The sequence below is a fragment of the Odocoileus virginianus genome, chromosome 1 (genome assembly GCF_023699985.2).
Source record: "Odocoileus virginianus isolate 20LAN1187 ecotype Illinois chromosome 1, Ovbor_1.2, whole genome shotgun sequence".
Classification (NCBI taxonomy): domain Eukaryota; kingdom Metazoa; phylum Chordata; class Mammalia; order Artiodactyla; family Cervidae; genus Odocoileus; species Odocoileus virginianus.
The window spans coordinates 65,345,677-65,363,630 of NC_069674.1; positions in this window are offsets into that span (position 1 = coordinate 65,345,677).

The window sequence follows — 17,954 nt, forward strand, 5'->3', positions numbered from 1 at the left end:
CAGAGGAGCCTGGTGGTCTACAGTCCATGGGGTTGCAAAGAGTCGGACACAGCTGAGCATGCACAGACGCACGTAAAATAGTTTATGTTGTCGTTTGAGCCATGAAGTTTGAGAGTAACGAGTTATGCAACAAGAGGTAACTATTTTCTATCACAGCTACCCCACCGGTAATCACAAAGCTTAGGTCAATCGTCCAGGAGATCAGAGTATCCAGATCCAAGTAAACCAAACTGGAAATTGCAGACATCACAGTGCAAACATTCAGAAAGGCAAACCATTCTTCTCCCAGAGGGAGATGCCATATTAATCATGCAATAGCTCTTTTTAATAGCTCTTTTTAACAAGATTTTAAAAAATAACCCAGCCTCCATTTGAGCCCCCAGGGTTTCTTCTCATATTGTTTCCAACACTAGTCCTGTTTGTTTTCTTTTTTGTGATTTCAGCAGTTTTATATGTCATCCTTTTGTAAGAGGTAACCTGGGCCAGCTTGAAAAACAATAGATAAAAGAGAAAGCCCACAGATTTTGACGCAAGAAATGCCTGCATTTGAATTCTGGCTGTCACCAGTTGTAGAGCCTTGGGTATATTTCTGAACCTTTAAACAAGCATGCTAATACCTTTATGAATAGCTGTATTTAAACTTCAAATTTTGAAGTAATGCATTGAAGGACTCAGCACACAGTAAGTCTACACAAATACAGATCTTTCTCCACTTCAGCATCTACATCCCAATAAACCCATTGTAAACTGAAAATATCTTAATCTTAAGCCAAAACAGCATTAAAATCACTTCATCTGGGACTTCCCTGGTGGTCCAGTGATTAAGACTCCAAGCTCCCAGTGCAGGGGCTCCAGGTTCTGAACTAGATCCCACATGCTGCAGCCAAGATCCAGCGCAGCCAAATAAATCACACACACAAGCGCTTCGTCTACCGAACACCATAGCTCAGCCGAGCCTACCTTAAACATGCTCAGAATACTTATATTAGAATACAGTTAGGCAAAATCACTTAACACAAAGTCCATTTTATAATAAAGTGTAGAATATCTCATGTAAATCACTGAATACTGTGCTGAAGTGAAAAACAAAATGGTTTTAAGAGTGTGGCTGACCAGGGGCTGTGGCTCGCTGACCCTGCCAGCATCACACGAGGGTATCTATTGCTGTGTCACTAGCCCAGGAAAATATCAAAACTCAGTCCGAAGTATGGCTTCTACTGAATGTGTCTCACTTTCACACCATGTGCCAAATGTGTGTGCTGAGTCATGTGTGACTCTTTGCAACCCTATGGGCTATAGCCTGCCAGGCTCCTCTGTCTATGGGATTCTCCAGGCAAGAATACTGGAGTGGGTTGCCATGTTCTCCTCCAGGGAATCTTCCTGACCCATGGATAAAACCCACCTGTCTTAAGTTTCCTGCATTGGCAGGCAGGTTCTTTACCACTAGCACCACCTGGGAAGCCCACTGTAAAGTCAAAAAATCAAGGTGAACCATCATCAGCTGGGAACCATCTATAATCATCATCATTATCATTCCTTCTCTCATGTTTTTTCCTAAGGTCAGTCTTAAAGCATCTCCAACATATTTTATTAAAATTCCCTTTGTCAAGCTGTTTTTAATAGCAAAAGACATTCTAGGTTCTACCCACATGCTGATCCCAGAATCTAGAAAATCCTATTTCAGAGTACAGGTATATTTACAACCCAGAAGTATTGGCTCATCGGGGATTATGGAAAGAATTGTTTACAGACATTTGCCAAGAAAAAGCACAGCAAGCTGACCACAGGCAGTTCATAGTCTGCCCTCTCCCCTAAAATAAAATAAAATGAAATATAGAATAATTGACCAACAACTTAAAACATTTAAAAATCTTTGAACTAAATTTAACAATATATATTTGGTTGCCTCCTGAGTGGGAAAATCTCAAGATTCAGGGTACAGGAATAGAAAGAATTCATCTTCATGGCATTTTTGCTACTAGTCTAAAATTTTTGTACTATATGCCAATATTACCAAAGCAAAATGTGATTAATGAAAACATACCCACTCTGAACCCTATTACTGTACAATTTCCCTTTCAGTTTTATTATTCCCAATATTTATTCTCTTTTAGTAGATGAGAACATGAATCCTAAAAGTTGTTTTTTTTTTTTTCCCAGAAGTAATACAAGTATGTTTTTTATCACATAGAACAGAGTTCCCCAACATTTTTGGTACCAGGGACTGGTTTCATGGAACACAATTTTCCCACAAATGGGGGAGGGATAGAAGGGCGGTGGTGGGTAGTGGGGAATGGTTTCAGGAGGATTCAAGCATATTACATTTATTGTGCATATTATTTCTATTATTATTATGTCAGCTCCACCTCAGATTGTTAGGCATTAGATCCCAGAGGTTGGGAACCCCTGCCATAGTCACCCCCAATTGCAATCTTACCTCCGATTTGATCTAGCACTTCACTCTGCCCTTCTGTAGTCTGGAAGGCGGTCATCTCCCTTCCGGCCTCTTCTGGAAGAAGGAAAAAAAAACCACACCAACCTTCAGGCCATCATTGCTCATTAGCCACAGCTGTAGGCAGTCCACCCTCAGTTGCGCGGGGACCTTGAGGACTCTGTCGGACGGGTCAAACTAAAGCCCTTGTTCTCCCCTCAGCCTCCAAGATCCGGGCAATGATGTGGGCTGCTTGGGTATTGTCTGTACTCTTGGATATTCATAATAGTGCCTCCTCATTTAAGAGAAAGAGTAAGACAAGGAGGGGGAAAAAACACTTAACAAAACTTAGAAGAGCCATTTTAATCGTCCTCAAACCCAACTGATAGTAATAGCTATTTCAATGGGCTTAGGGTTCTTATCTCTGCTGGATGGTTAGTGGAAAATGTATGTCTTTGAAACCATTAGAGCCAAGATTCCAAGGAAACAAAATGAAAGCAAAGAACTTGAACCGATTCAAAGCAGATTAACTCCTAATTAACCAGCACAGACCAAATGTTTGGTACCTTTGGTAAAATAAATAAATAAATAAAAGAACCAAATGAGGCATTGTCACTGTAACAGACATGATATTTATGTTACCGGAATTTTTATGGGTCTAAGAAGATCTGCTCTGGCTTCTATGGAGATTTGAAAGGTCCTGACAGGGGCTGAGTGGAAGGGAAGGTAATGAGGGTGTGTCTACCTCTACCCCATCACTTCTTCACCAGGAACAGTAGGATGGTTTGGCCCCAGACCCTGGGAAGGCACACCCACCTCCCCACTCCATCAGGGACCCTGTTCCTTTTTGTTTCTTCTCTGTTTTCCCCTTCTGTCTGATATGAAGGAGGCACTATATGGCCAGATATTATTATTTTTATAAAAATTTCACTGATACTTCTTTAATTCTGACTTTTAGCTTATTTTATTGGATTTTAATTTTAGCATTATATTAGTTCTTTTTATTTTTAGTTTTCACTATCATTTAAAATCATTGTGATTAACTTTCTTTACCATTAACATTCTCCAATAATTTATTCCAATGACTAGCTTAGGTTTGTCCTTCACTTGGGTTTTGCTGACCTCTTTGTTCTTCTTGTGTTTTCTTTTTGGTTGAACTGGATAGGGTGATGGGAATGGGGCCTATTAGGACGGTAGTGGTCATTTACTTCCAGTTTTATGACTTTAAGATAAAATTGCTGTATGACATTATGTAAGTTTTCAGGAATACAACATTTTAATTCAACATCTGTATCCTCTACAAAGCAATCATAGTCATGATGACTTTTAATCATCATGGGCCAAGGTGTGAGTCTGGAGAAGTGGTTACTACACTTCAGTGTCCCTCAGAATCACCTAAAGGGCTTGTTAAAACAAAGATAGACAGCACCACTCCCAGAGTTTCTGATTCAGTGGGTCTAGGTTGGGCCCAATAAGTATATTGGAGTGCCAATTGGTGACCACATTTTGAGAAACAGTCGTCTGGAGGAGTACATAAAGGGGAGAGAGTCCTTATTATAAACCTGGGAAAACACTTTCCATGTAGCCTAACTCATTTCTTTCCAAGTACCCACAGGTTTATTGGATTCTCCCCAAACATTCCACTCCCTGCTTAGTCTGAGCTTCTCCTGGAGCCATTAACCTCATGTATATATGGATCGTTGATTGGCTGAAAAAGTTGCTTGCTAAAATCTCACACTATTCTGCCCATGAGGAAATATGTGACTTTGAATCCATAGATCCAGAATATATAATAATTGGGTTTTAGGCAAAGTTTGGCAGTTGCCTGCTAGGAGGGAAGAGCATAGTGAATCTCATACCCACGAATACACAGTTCTGGCCTGAAACTTGTGAGGGGACAGGAGGGCAGGGACATGGAAGTCAGGCTCCCGTCTCCGTTTTCAAAATTATTGCTTCAAACACAATTTGGGGAGAATGATAACAGAGACACCCCCCACCATGGCCCATCTCTGTCTCCTTTTCTTCTCCCCAGGTATAACTGGTTCTTCCAGGGAATGTGTACTCTCCCCAGGCATGTTGGCATAATTTTATTATCCGTGTGGGGGGGGGGGGTGTGTTTGTGTGTGTGTGTGTGTTCAGTTGCTTCAGTCATGTCCAATGCTTTGTGACCCCATGGACTGTAGCCCTCCAGGTTCCTCCGTCCAAGGAACATTCCAGGCAAGAATACTGGAGTGGATGGCCATTTCCTCCTCCAGGGTATCTTCCTGACCCCGGGGATCAAACCCAGGTCTCTTGCATCTCCTGCATCGGCAGGCAGATTCTTTACCACTGTTTCACCTAGGAAGTTTTATCTGTGTGCCCACCAACAATATAGAGTATTATTGCATGCTATATGATACTTACAATAGTTTGTACCTTTTTTCCTACTTTTCAAGCATGTCCCGATCTCCCCTTTTCCTCTATTACCCTGTCCACAACCTCCTTCTTTTCCTCAAATTCTGAAATCACAGGGATATGGCGGGACTGGGCTTTTTCAATCTTTTTCCTTCATCTCTGGAGAGTTTAGGATGGTAGCCTAAGAAAACTAGACTTCCTCAAAGGATACTTTATTAAATTTGGATCTAGCCATACCAATAATTCTGATAATAGTTCTCTCTTTCAACTAAATCTCTTGTTGGCTTTGTGTCCTCAACTGAGAGAAGGATTTTCCCATTGAAATGATTCTTCCTCAATATTGTCATCTTTCTGCCTTCTTCCTACCTCTCCACCGTGCCATCTGAAACACATCACAAAGTTTCAGAAAATGGGATGTCACTTCGCTCCCTCCAGTTGAACGGATCTGCCCCGTGGCTTGATTCCAGCCATCTCCCAATGCAGTAGGGATAATGGTCAGTTAGAAATCCTGTAGACTCATTCACCATGTTGGCCCAGGTGGGCATGGCCAGCTGGATGTGGGATGCACTGCTCCACAGGAAACAGTATACCCTTGTGGACCACGAGTCACACAGTACCAGCAATGAGCATATCTTTTTCACCTTGGTAGATTTGGAGTATGAACTGCATTCTCCAAGAATCTCTTCATCCATTGTGACTGGGACTCTGGTAGTAAGTTCTCCAAAATGTTAAGGACTTTTAATATTAATTATCTGCTAGAATTCTGGATTTTTCATTATCCGTTTCTCTCTATTTGGTCTTTGGGGCCTTTTAATTTTCCAGCCATGAGGGAAAAAAATATCTTACAGAGATATACATGAATCTATGATCCTTACCTCTGTCAGTTTTAGAGCTACTGTTACAAAATTGTCTAACTCATTAAGAGAGAAACCTTTTCCTGTGAGTTTAGATCTTGCTCCTCAGCAAGCTGACTATGATGTGTCTCCACATTGAAGTAAGCACAGAATTTTTCACCTAAACTGGGACATTTTTGAGAGTGACAGCTGCTAAACCATTTGGGGTGCTAGTACAACAGGAGAACTCCAGGCAGTCAGACAAACCAGGCTCATTGTCATGGTCACCCTACTTAACATGCAAAATCCCTCTCCTATAAGAAGCTTCCAGAGGACGCTTTCAGCAAACATGCTGTGGCGTCACCCCTGCCAGGACCATCTGCTTGTGTTTGCAGCTCCAGGAAGCCTTGAGATTGGCTAAGTCACACAAAATATATTTGGACACATGTGGGATCTGTAGTCCAACTGCCAGAGTTCTACTGGTGGAGAAATCTGTACAAGCCCATGTTATAAATAGAAACTTCATTATCTGTGCACTGTGTGTTTCTGCCTTGGCTCAGAATGTAGGAACTGCCATCAACATTTCCTTTCTCTAAGGAAAGTGTTGGAGACTTTGACAAACATTTCTGCCCTCTCTGAAGTGCCGAAGAAAAATCTTCCATTCTTGGCAACTCGATACTAGTGACTCCTCATGCAAGGAGGAGTAACTTAAGTGATCCGATAGATCACAAAGAAACCAGGATCCATTAGGCCACATTTTTCTAGAGTTCAGGAGAAATTATAATGATACTTAATATTTATTATTTGCTATACACCAGGAACTTTACATAGTTTTTATTTGTACTATTTCCCTTGACTGTTATAACAAACTACTACAAACTTGGTTTAAAACAACAGAAATTTATTCTCTCATAGTTTTCTGGAGGCCAAAGTTTGAAATCAAGGTGCTGATAGGCTGTGCTCCTTCCAGAGGTAATATATCAGAGAGTCAATTCCTTGCCTATTCCCACTTCCAGTGGCTGTTAGCTTCCCTCCACTTATGGCTGAGTCAGTCTGATCTCTACCTCCCTGGCCACATAGCCACTTCCACATCTGTTGATCTCATCTTTCTCAGCCTCACTCTTGTAAGGATACTTGTCATTTGATTTAGGACCTCTCCAGATAATCCAAGACAGCCTCCTCGTCTCACAGTCTTTAACTTTATTAAATCAGCAAAGCCCCTTTTTTTTTCCAAATAAGGTAACATTCATAAATTCTGGGGATTAGAACCTGGACATATCTTTCGGGGGACCATACTTCAACATGCTACATATGGATTATTTCTCTAAATTCTTAAAACATAAGTCTAGACAATGGGTACTAGCAATGTCATCTGTATTGTTCCAGAGGAGAAATGGTGTACACTTTCCCCGAGCTAATGCATAGAGGAGCCAGGATTTGAACCTAGGGAGCTAGACTGTAGGGCCCACATACTTAACCGTGACATCACAGGTCAGAGTTCACAAATAGCCTTTCTTGTAGATTTCTCACTCTCTTATACTTCTTTCCACATAAATTTTTAAAAGGCCAGAGTTCTCTGTTACATCTGGCTTCCATGTCATAAACAGACCAAGTACAGACCAAAGATACAAGTCCTACTACAGAACAAATAGATCAGACCGAGCAGGGAAGCCCCACTCTCCACATTCTCTTGGAATATGCTGTAATTTTAATCAATCAAGATACATGTGTTTCTATTACATAAGGAAGCATATGTGTTGTTCAGTAAAATTACTAGAGCTTAATAATAGAATTAATTATGGGAATACCCGACCATCTGACCTGTCTTTTGAGAAACCTGTATGCAGGTCAGGAAGCAACAGTTAGAACTGGACATGGAACAACAGACTGGTTCCAAATTGGAAAAGGAGTATGTCAAGGCTGTATATTGTCACCCTGCTTATTAAACTTATATGCAGAGTACATCATGAGAAATGCTGGGCTGGAAGAAGCACAAGCTGGAATCAAGATTGCCAGGAGAAATATCAATAACCTCAGATATGCAGACGACACCACCCTTATGGCAGAAAGTGAAGAGGAACTAAAAAGCCTCTTGATGAAAGTGAAAGAGGAGAGTGAAAAAGTTGGCTTAAAGCTCAACATTCAGGAAACTAAGATCATGGCATCTGGTCCCATCACTTCATGGCAAATAGATGGGGAACAGTGGAAACAGTGTCAGACTTTATTTTGGGGGCTCCAAAATCACTGCAGATGGTGACTGCAGCCATGAAATTAAAAGACGCTTACTCCTTGGAAGGAAAGTTATGACCAACCTGGATAGCATATTTAAAAGCAGAGACATTACTTTGCCAACAAAAGTCCGTCTGGTCAAGGCTATGGTTTTTCCAGTAGTCATGTATGGATGTGAGAGTTGGACTGTGAAGAAAGCTGAGTGCCGAAGAATTGATGCTTTTGAACTGTGGTTGTGGAGAAGACTCTTGAGAGTCCCTTGGACTGCAAGGAGATCCAACCAGTCCATCCTCAAGGAGATCAGTCCTGGGTGTTGGGTGTTCATTGGAAGGACTGATGTTGAAGCTGAAACTCCAGTACTTTGGCCACCTCATGTGAAGAGTTGACTCATTGGAAAAGACCCTGACGCTGGGAGGGATTCGGGGCAGGAGGAGAAGGGGACGACAGAGGATGAGATGGTTGGATGGCATCACAGACTCGATGAACATGAGTTTGGGTAGACTCCGGGAGTTTGTGATGGACAGGGAGGCCTGGTGTGCTGCAATTCATGGGGTCGCAAAGAGTTGGGCACGACTAAGCGACTGAACTGGACTGAACTGAACAATAGAATTATCAGAGTATGAGTGGATGACTCAAAGTCTGTGTAACTTGGTGACCAACACAGTAAAAAAACAAATAAAAACAAAAGAATAATAATCTCAGAGAAAACTTGGAATGCCTAGGAATGCTATTCAGCATGGCTGGAGGATGCCACAGAGGATATTAAAAATGCACAAGCAAAACAAAACCAAAATCCCCGGCAGAGTCAACTTTGGGACACACGGTTTACTCTGTGTGCATATATGTGCTTTAATCTCATTCCATGAGTCCCTGGCAGAACTGATCATCTGTGGGTGTCTACACCCTCCCGTTGTTGGTAGCTTGCAGGACCCCACCTGCAATTGCTGAGGCCTGCTTCCACTTGCCTTGCACCAGCAGGAGTAAATAGCTGACATTAAGATTAAACATTAAAATGAAAGAGCACACACGAGTCCCATCGTCATGGGACAGGCTGCTACGGATAACTCTATAATGTGATTTAGCTCACACATAATTGGTAAATAGGCAAGTGTTAATCAGGTTAACACAAAAAGCAAGTCAGTTCATACTCAATTTTTCCTTAGCCAAAGGAGAGGAGAGGAATTATAATCTTCTGCAGGAAAGAAAGAACTCAGGTTTTACAGTGGCAGCAGGAACACTGCAGCTCTAATTTTTAAATATGAAGCAAACATCTGCTCTCTGAGACAGAGACTTCTGACCTTGTACTTTTCTAGGCTCTAGTCTAGTTGTCCTCAAGTGCTCACCTTCCAGGGAGAACCAGGGGCTCAGGGGATCACATCTACCCACGTGTCTCTGCTCCATCTGGTTCTACTGCCTTCTTACATCTGTTCTCTCTAGTGGTTCAGAATCTTGAAGGAAGGAGTGGTAAGGCATAAGGTTCTCCCTCACCTTTAACTCGAAGGACACAAGCTAGGGTACAGGCGAGCTGGACCCAAACCTCCGTTATAGATGCTTACAGAGGATCCTACGTGACAGTCACAGCAATCACAGCTACACACACTCAGAGTGCTTGCTGCTTGTCAGGAATGTTCTAGCACTATTACATGGTCTTATATATTGAAGGGGATCAGGATATGCCATCCCCAAGTATGCCACTTAACATAAGGATTATTTTGAGCTGAAGGCATTTCAGTTCCTGAAATTCCTTATCTGCTTAAAAGCAGAGCCTCCCCAAAGAACTCAGCTGTCGTAAGTCCCCTGTAGGAAGCAACTATAATCTCTTTGGGGAGAAGAGAAGCCAACACCACACCCAGACACACAGACACCCAGACACACAAAGCCACCATCACCTCTCCCATATATCCCCTCAAGGGCCCATTTATCTGTCCAGAGTCATCTGCTTTTCCATAAAGGCTCTTTTCCCTCTCCAGGTCTAGGTAAACAGACCCTCGTTTCTAAGGACTCCTTTGAGTTACCCATTTCTGAGTATGTCTCCCATAAGTCTATGCAATGTACATATGAATAACCCACTTTTTTCCTCCAATTAATCTGTCTTTTGTCAGTCCAATTTATAAGGCCTCAGCCAGAAAACTTAGGAGGGTAGGCAGAAAAAACATTTCCCTTCCATACAGTACGTTTGTATTAAATTAACTCATTTAATTACCACAGCCCTAATTTCTCAGGAGCTTTCACCTGAGGAATCTGAGACATGGACAGGTTAAGTGGTTTGGCTAAGGCCACTGCTATTACAAAGGCACAGCCTGCTTAGAGAGCAAAGTTCTAGACCTGAAATAACCGTGTTGGGGAAGGGGAGTTAAGATAAAAGGGGAAAAAAAGAGCTAACACCAAACTTCTCAAGCTGGTGACAAAGGGAACCTGTAGGATCAATCCTGTTAAATTGGAGTAATGGGTTTGCAAATGTTATCCTGGGGATGTCCAGATCACTGATAGCTGATTAAACATACTTTTTTTTTTTCATTTTTATGTATTTTTAAATATTTATTTATTTTAATTAGAGTTTAATTACTTTCCAATATTGTGGTGGTTTTTGTCATACACTGACATGAATCAGCCACAGTGTGCATGTGTCCCCCATCCTGAACCGCCTCCCCCTCCCTCCCCATCCCGTCCCTCAGGGTCATCCCAGTGCACCAGCTTTGAGTGCCCTGTTTCATGCATCAAACTTGGACTGGCGATCTGTTTCATTTATGGTGATATACATGTTTCAATGCTATTCTCTCAAATCATCCCACCCTCGCCTTCTCCCACAGAGTCCAAAAGTATGATCTTTATAGCTGCGTCTCTTTTGTTGTCTCATATATAGGGTCATCATTACCATCTTTCTAAATTCCATAAATATGCATTAATATACTGTGTTGGTGTTTTTCTTTCTGGCTTACCACTCTGTAAAACAGGCTCCAGTTTCATCCACCTCATTAAAACTGATTCAAATGCATTCTTTTTATTAGCTGAGTAATATTCCATTGTGTATATGTACCACATCTTTCTTATCCTTTCATCTGTTGATGGACATCTAGGTTGCTTCCATGTCCTAGCTATTGTAAACAGTGCTGCCATGAACATTGGGGTACACGTGTCTCTTTCAATTCTGGTTTCCTCAGTGTGTATGCCCAGCAGTGGGATAGCTGGGTTGTAACCATACTAATTTTTAAAGTACATAACAACTATTCTCAACTAGAATAGCAGCATAGAACAATTATTTTTTCTTTTCTTTTTCTTTTCAAAAGACATCAATGATTTAATGGATGGGGGAGCTTAAACGTCTGAAGCAAAGTCCTAGAGCAACACCTCCACTGTGTGCAGCAGACAGCAGGTGGGACATGGTGGCAGTCTTTGCTCTAGAACAATTCTTAAATTTATCAAAAGTGGACTTCTGATAGAAGAGCTAAAATTTTCCACAAGGGCGAAGTGAAGCGATCACCCCCACCATTCTTGCTAACTTGATTCTTAATGATCAGACACCACTTCCAATGAGTTGGACACAGTCCCACAGAGAGGAGAAAGATGAACACTGTTTTGTAGACTGATGATGTGGTTACATTATTATCTCAAATCGTGAGTGGCCTGAACAGGCTCTGCAAGCTCATTATTGCCAGGAAACAGTTACAGATAACTTTTTAAATGTGAAAATTGCTATTTGGGGAAGATATCTCAGAACTTTTAACCTGTTTATATAGCAGCAGCAGCAGCATATAGGTCAATACAAGTTGTCTCAGTCCCTTGTACAAAGTCATGTAGCCAGATCTGGGGATTCAACCCAGGCCATCTGAATCAATGGTTCACACACTTAGTTCTCTATTCCTCCTATAAGATATAGAGATAGAACAAGAATCCCAAAGCTAAGGCCCTGAGACAGGGAGGATCCATGGGCAGGGGTGTAAGTACATGGGCTTCTGAATTATTGCAGCCTGGACTTCAACCCTGGTTCTTTTATTATTAGTTGCACGAATGTGGGTACATTACTTCTATTTCTGAGCAATACTGCCCTCTTCTGCCAACTGGGAACAATTGCACCCAACTCTGTTACTACAAAGATTGACTATGTGGAATGTCTCCGTAGGGTATCCATTTAGCTGGCACGGGATCAGTACTAGTTGGTGGACCCTTCTCCCTGTATGAAAGTTATCAGTGAATTTAGAAGCACTGGCTCTGGTCCTGCTGATCCCTCCTCCACTCCTAGTGTCAGGGGGCCTGGAACTCAGCCAACACCTGACCTGACCCTGGGCAGTGAGTTACGAGCATGTCCCCTTCTGAGATCTTTTCCACACCAGGTGCTAGTGATTCTGGAGTTCTGACTCCATAAAGATAAAACATAGGAAAACGAAACTTATACAGGAAGAAAGTCAGCCCTGTGGTCCATCGAGCAGCCAAGTCAGTCTCATCATCAGTGTTAATTATTTTTTGACATCATATATTTGTTGCAAAACTTCAAAGGAGCTTAAGGGCAGTTATCGTATGACATCCCAGTCACGGTGTTAGACATCCAAGAAAGACAGATAAGTGAGGCATGAGCTCCTGATGTTTCAGGAGTTTTGGACTGAAGACTTTCTTCCATTTTGTGAAATGTCCTCTTTACCAAAACCTCTCGCCCACCCAATGTGTCACAGCCAAGTTTCCCTGGTTTATCCCCGTCACAGGAATTTCACTGATGCACAGCATGCAACGGCTCAGATACTTCCATATCAGCAATTCAGCTTGCTATTTGTGCTTAACTTCAGTGTCCGAGTATTTATTGCACATGAGATGCAGGACTACCGAGCAGCTAAGATTGTGTTCTTCAGAATCAGGTTTGCTGGGATTGAAATGTACTTTCTGGTACTTTCTAAATGTGTGACACCAGACAACTGTCAGTTTACTGGTAAAAGGGGGTTGAAAGTGATAATCTCATAGGTTATTTGAAAACTTAAATGAGATTAGAATTTTGCATGCAGACCTCTCAGAATAAGTGTTTGATATTTGATTAGTGGGCTTCCCTGGTGGTTTAGATGGTCAAGAATCTGCCTGCAATGCAGTCAACCCAGGTTCAATCCTTGGGTTGGGAAGATCCCCTGGAGAAGGAAATGGCAACCCACTCTAGTATTCTTGTCTGGGAAATCCCATGGACAGAGAAGCCTGGTGGGCTACAGTCTATGGGGTCACAATGAGTCAGACACGACTGAGTGACTAATATTTTCACTTTCTTAATGAATATTGCCTGTTATTATTACTCAGAGATGAAGGGGATGCTAAATGCTATCTACCACAAATATTTTTCCTTTAGGGGATGCTAAATGCTATTTATGACAAATATTTTTCCTTTGGACTCATTTGATAAAAACATAATCTTGCTTTTTAATATTTTGGAAGGCTCTAGTGAATTTAGCTGAGGTTGTTGATGGACTTGAATTGTCAACTGGATTCTGATTTTTCCTGGTGGTGGTGGTCATGGTGGTTGTACGTGTTTTGTTCGGGGTTTGGGGTATGAGAAGTACTATTTCATTGTTAGTCACCAGAAATAAGTAATTGTGATCACTGCTTTCATTAATATGTCCTCTCCTCTCAAAAGAACACTCGAAACTAACCAAAATGACTCCTAGGTACCCTGCAGCTGCAGCTCATGAACACCTCTGCCTATTACACCTACCTCTTCCTCTTCCTCACGAGCACAGTCTACTTTGTCGTCATCACCTCCTGTGTGTTTAGGAGAACAGGCATCTGCTGTGACGGGACGATCTCGTGACAGGGGGGTGCTACAAAGAGGTCAACTTTCCTTTATCATCTATTGTCCCAGAAACTCTCTACGTTCTTGGTGGGTTTAAGATATCTCGGTTCATATGTGTGTTTATCTATGATGTCATTATTGCGTAAGAGTTTTTCAAATCACTGATTTTCATAATAGGCACAAAAAAATTTAAAATATCCAAAAGTCCCCTTTGTCTCTATACTTTAATTTCATGAAATCTAACCACGGTAAGAAGCAGCATGGCAACCGATCTGTCAAATTCAGCACTGATTGAAATAGAAGTCAATCTACTACAAAGCCACAGTCATCAAGACAGTATGGTACTGGCACAAAGACAGAAATATAGATCAATGGAACAGAATAGAAAGCCCAGAGATAAATCCACGAACCTATGGTCACCTTATCTTCGACAAAGGAGGCAAGGATATACAATGGAAAAAAGATAACCTCTTTAACAAGTGGTGCTGGGAAAACTGGTCAACCACCTGTAAAAGAATGAAACTAGAACACTTTTTAACACCATACACAAAAATAAACTCAAAATGGATTAAAGATCTAAATGTAAGACCAGAAACTATCAAACTCCTAGAGGAGAACATAGGCAAAACACTCTCCGACATAAATCACAGCAGGATCCTCTATGACCCACATCCCAGAATTTTAGAAATAAAAGCAAAAATAAACAAATGGCACCTAATGAAACTTAAAAGCTTTTGCACAACAAAGGAAACTATAAGCAAGGTGAAAAGACAGCCCTCAGATTGGGAGAAAATAATAGCAAACGAAGCAACAGACAAAGGATTAATCTCAAAAATATACAAGCAACTCCTCCAGCTCAACTCCAGAAAAATAAATGACCCAATCAAAAAATGGGCCAAAGAACTCAACAGACATTTCTCCAAGGAAGACATACAGATGGCTAACAAACACATGAAAAGATGCTCAACATCACTCATTATCAGAGAAATGCAAATCAAAACCACAATGAGGTACCATTATACGCCAGTCAGGATGGCTGCTATCCAAAAGTGTACAAGCAATAAATGCTGGAGAGGGTGTGGAGAAAAGGGAACCCTCTTACACTGTTGGTGGGAATGCAAATTAGTACAGCCACTATGGAAAACAGTGTGGAGATTTCTTAAAAAGCTGGAAATAGAACTGCCGTATGACCCAGCAATCCCACTTCTGGGCATACACACCAAGGAAACCAGATCTGAAAGAGACACGTGCACCCCAATGTTCATCGCAGCACTGTTTATAATAGCCAGGACATGGAAGCAACCCAGATGCCCATCAGCAGACGAATGGATGAGGAAGCTGTGGTACATATACACCATGGAATATTACTCAGCCATTAAAAAGAATTCATTTGAATCAGTTCTAATGAGATGGATGAAACTGGAGTGAAGTAAGCCAGAAAGATAAAGACCATTACAGTATACTAACACGTACATATGGACTTTAGAAAGATGGTAACGATAACCCTATATGCAAAACAGAAAAAGAGACTCAAATGTATACAACAGACTTGTGGACTCTGGGAGAAGGCGAGGGTGGGATGTTTCAAGAGAACAGCATTGAAACATGTATATTACCTAGGGTGAAACAGATCACCAGCCCAGGTTGGGTACACGAGACAAGTGCTCGGGCCTGGTGCACTGGGAAGACCCAGAGGGATCGGGTGGAGAGGGAGGTGGGAGGGGGGACTGGGATGGGGAATACATGTAAATCCATGGCTAATTCATTTCAATGTATGACAAAAACTACTGTAATGATGTAAAGTAATTAGCCCCCAACTAATAAAAATAAATGGAAAAAAAAAAAAGAAATAGTAGTCAACACCACATCTCTAAGTCTTTCCCTGAGATGGTAGTTACAGTGCTTCTTTGGAGCACTGGCTCCAAGTGAAACTACTGCCAAACAAAGGTGCCCAAGTTCCTTTTCTTTCAGAGTCACCAGATTCAGACCCATTGGTTTGGGATGTTCCTATGGTGACAGGGTGACACCCAGCATGACTTACACTGGGTGTGCTCAGATCTGTACTAGCGTCTCACAGGCACTGCTCCTGCTCTTCACATTAATCCCATGAAAACTGCACCAACACCAGAGGGGCATCGAGTGGAGGGTAAAGCGTGCAGACTCTGGCCCTCATGGGCTTGGGTTTAAGCCCTGGGTCTGTATGAGCATCTGTGTGACTTGGGCAACTACTGGAAGGTCTCTGTGCTGTTATTTCCTCATCTGTGTAATACAGCTGCGGTGACTTGATGGGCATGAGTTTGAGTAATCACAAACCGGGAGTTTGTGATGGACAGGGAGGCCTGGCGTACTGAGATTCATGGGGTCGCAAAGAGTCGGACATGACTGAGCGACTGAGCCAAACTGAACTGAGCTGCCCTATCTCCTGGACCACGTGGAACTGACAAGTTAACGATGCTCAGTCCCTGCAAGTCCTCAGCAACGTTACAGCTTCTGCTGTTGGCGCCTCTGCTGTAGAAACAGTAGACTCCACACATACCCGTAAGCCCTGAAAGCCGTCTCTAATCTCATTTCCCCTGCAGACAGGTTAGATATGGACAGAGCAGAAGCTCAGTTTCTACTCTTCACCAGGTGGTTTTTTAGTCCTCGAACTGTAAGGAAGGTACAGTTACAGCTCACAGTTTACAGTTGAAGATGTGGAGGTATGTACTCATCACAACCATTTTAGAGCTGGGTCTCTCTGATCGCCAAGCCTGTATTTTGTCACCTAGTATCTCCAGTTGACTGAAGGTCCCAGAGAGTCTATGAACTATACCCAAAGTTAAACCCAGAGCTGTGCCAGGAGTCTTTATGGGCCGGGTCCACCTGACTTAAATCCTGCTGCTTTTTCACTATACCAGTGGCTCTCTTATTATAGCTGTAAATAAATAATTACAGTGACAAATAAATAAATAATACATAGAAATAATAAACAGATTAATAAATAACTGTGTAAGAAAAAAGTTACCGAGTTCCAACCTTCATCACAGTCCAGGTATTGGACTCTAAAAATGCTCCTTCAGTAATTCTAACATGCAGCCAGGGGTTGAGGCATCAAGTGACTGAAACTTTCAGCACTGCCAGCTCAGATCTCAGGCATCAAGGAACCATCACAGAGTTCATTACACAAGCTACCACATGCTTTATGCGGAAAGTCATCTTACCACTCACTCATCAGTTTCCTAAGGAAACGAAATGTATGAACTAAGATTTATGTGCCCGGATGTTCATTCACTGTAATACTATTTACTGCAGCCCCCAGTGAACCATAATCACCAATAAGAAACTAAAAAGTAGACAATGTCCTGTGACAGACTGCTATGCATCTTCAAAAAATATAGTTATTTAAAGAAATGGGACATTAATCAGAAACTGTCATTGAAAAAATAATCTGCATTTCAGGGGCCTTCGAAAATTGTCAGATAATATCTTTGCAAGGATTGAAAAATCAATCAAAACCCTCTAAAAAATGCATTAGTCTCTACCTCTCCTCCTCTTTCAAGTCATGATTTAGTTTTCTCTGCATCCTTTATAGTAAATGCGTGTACATAAAAATATATGCATATGTATATATTCTAATTTCCCTCTTTATGCTCAAAGATAGCATACAGAATATATTGTTTCGTACTTCTCTCCACTGACACAATCTAGAGCTCCTTTACTGTGAATGTAGGGAGATGCTTAGACAGCTAGATCATATTTTGCTGGCCAATGTACAATAACTAATAAAATCATTTCCTCATAATACACTACTGTTTTATTTACACATTTTGCTGCATTTTTAAAATGCTGAAATTCTAATAGTGTTTTATGTCATTAAGACTGTGTGTATTGGTCATTTTAATAGATATGGCCAGTAGAGATATCACCATTTTGCATTTGTACCAGAGGTATGTGAATGCCAGGAGAGTGCTGTGAAATGTCAGGATTTTACTAACTGGATGAGTAAACAGTAGTATATGTTTGCTATTTTAATTTGCTTTTCTTTTATTATGGGTGAGCATAAGCATTTTTCACATATTTAAGTCTATTAAATTTCCTTTTCTATGAAATAATGTTCATGTCCTTTAACCATATTTTCTCCTAGGTAATGATACTAACAAGTACAACACTATGTATGTCTATGTGTACAACATTTCTAGATGTGTCTGTGTATTTCTAAAAAAGGGAAAGACGTAAAAAAATGTTCAATTTATAGGACAAGTGAGAAAAAAATAAATGATGGTATGTTTTTCCAATTTTCTCTAATAGATCCTTTTAACGGAAAATC